Source organism: Palaemon carinicauda, chromosome 2 (assembly GCF_036898095.1).
Source record: "Palaemon carinicauda isolate YSFRI2023 chromosome 2, ASM3689809v2, whole genome shotgun sequence".
Taxonomy (NCBI): domain Eukaryota; kingdom Metazoa; phylum Arthropoda; class Malacostraca; order Decapoda; family Palaemonidae; genus Palaemon; species Palaemon carinicauda.
Genome location: NC_090726.1, coordinates 62,205,652 through 62,208,151, shown reverse-complemented (window position 1 = coordinate 62,208,151; position 2,500 = coordinate 62,205,652). Strand labels below are relative to the sequence as shown.

At 39.3% G+C, this 2,500-nt stretch overlaps 1 protein-coding gene across 2 annotated transcripts in view; it reads left to right on the top strand.

The window, feature by feature from the left end:
- Nucleotides 1-2,500, top strand: part of LOC137618051 (uncharacterized) — a 142,659-nt gene that overhangs the window by 126,148 nt on the left and 14,011 nt on the right. The window lies entirely within an intron of this gene.

Below are 2,500 nucleotides of genomic sequence, written 5' to 3'. Positions count from 1 at the left end.
GTGGTGAGCTACTCCAACAGGCAGGTCAATGGAGAGGTTAAACAGGTTATGGACGACTAGTACGAGACAGAGCCCAGCAGTGAGACCATGCCTTCTAGTATTAATTTATACTACAAAGGCATCATGCACAGCCAGTATCATAAAGACGAGAGGGCCTTGAGGGACACCATCAATAACCATGTCATACCCATTCAAGAAGACTATAACATCAACCATCTCATTTACTATCAGACTATGAAGACCAGATCTCTCATTAAGAGATGCAACCCGGCCCCTCCCGTGCAGGACTTTCTGAAGAGGTCCAACGTTGTTTATTGCTATTTATGTCCAATCAGACGATGTCTCGGTCGTTATATTGGAATGACAATGATAAGACTTTCCAAAAGATTGTCCTGCCATCCAATAAGAGAGACCTAATCTGAACACGATCAAGGAGAGATGCCCACTCCCCTTCTAACCAAAGAACACCTTCAATCAACCTCATGATAACAACCATGACGACGGTGATGAGCAGCCCGGCAGCTTGCATGTGACTGTGACTTTCCTAGCGAAATTAAACGCCTTTACCAATCAGCAAGCAGCTCTGTACTCCCCAGACCCAGACTCAGAGTGGCTGAACAGCTTGTCTGACTCCGATCCCCGCTCAGGGAGGATGTTGGCTAATCAGTGGGCCACTCTGGGAGCCCTGACTGGGCCTACCCAAACCCTGACTCCACCCAACTTCAATGATTTTGAGCAGAACATCGGCCCGACTGTGACAGAACCTCCTGGCTAGCTGCTTAGTCAATGGGTGAGTAGCTCCTTTCCAGAACAGACACAGACTCCGCCCACGAGGACCTATTTGCAACCAGTGGCTGATGGGATTAATCAGTCACGGCATATATAAGGATCCTGGTCACTTCCCCTTAGTCAAAATTTGCCTGATGATGAGAGGAGACACTCAGCACCCTCTCGTAAAGCATGGCAGCCATACTATTGTACTAATCTTGCTAAGTTTACTTTTAGTAAAATTATAGATTTTGCTCTCCCTACCAATGACTAACATAGCACAGTTACTGATAGAAAACAGTACTGACGAAAGAAGAAAAATAAAAGCAATAGAAATGCATAACTGCAAAATTAACGATAATGAAACAGCGATCATCTTCATTGAAACTATCATCATTATTATAAGTTTAAGCTAAGCTACAACCCTAGTTGGAAAAGCAAGATGCTATAAGCCAAAGGGCTTCGAGAGAAAATAGTTCAGTGAGGAGATGAAATAAGGAAATAAATTAATTATATGAAAAGTAATAAATAAAGAGTATGAATTATCTTAAGATCAGTATCAACCTTAAAATAGATACATCACATATAAACTACCAAAGGATACTCATATTAGCCTGTTCAACATAAAATCATTCACTAAAGTTTGAACTGAAGCTCCGCTGATTCATCTGACAGATTGGGAAGATCATTCCACAACCTGGTCACAGCTGGAATAAAACTTCCTGACTTCTAGAAAACAATGTAGTATGATGGAGAAAGCAAGACTATTAGAATTAACTACATTATCTAGTATTACATACTAGAAAGATCTGAATGCAAAGAATAGTCAGAATTATCAAAAATCTTACGTAACAGTGCCAAAGATTAACATCAAGATCAGGATTAAAAAATTTAATAGTCAGCAAGTTTTTGTAAACAAATTAAGATGACAGTCAGCAGCTGAACACCAAACAGAAAATCAATATACGAAACAAGGCAAAAAGAAGGAATTAAGTTTCTTCCGAATAGCTTTATCACCGAAAATCTTAAGACTTTCTTAATAAGCCAACTGTTTTATGCAAGTGAAGAAGAAACCGACCGAATGTGCATCTCTAAAGTAAATGTGCGATCAAGTATCACACCTAGTATTTTAAAAGTTATATATAGTTAATGAAACAATAATGCAGGGATCTTGATGTTGAGCAGCCACTGTCTTCGACCAACTTACAGTCATTCGTTGAGGTTTGTTACGGTTCAACTTCATGATCCATAATTTGGACTAAGTACTAATTCTAGCCATTTCTCTATTAGGAGATTCAGCAAACGCTGACCTACATTTAGGAGATGGATTGATGCAAAGAGAGTAGAACCATCTGTATATGCAACAAGGTTGTTTTCTGGGATATACCACATATTATGTGTATATAGTATGAAAAGTAATGGATCAAGAACACTACCTTGAGGAATACCAGTTATCACATTCCTATACTTACTATAGGGCCCATCAACAACTCTTTGCAATCTATTACTTAAAAATTCAGTAATGATGCTAAGGCAAGACCCACCTACTCCCAAAAGCTTGAGTTTATAAACAAGGGCCTCATGATTAACACTGTCATAAGCAGCACTAAGATCAAGCCAATCATATGAAATTCCTGACCACAATGAAGGGATTTCTGTAAAACATAGGAAATTATAAGAAGGGAATTACCTGCTCCAAGGCCTTTGCGAAAGCGAAATTGAAAATTAGGAA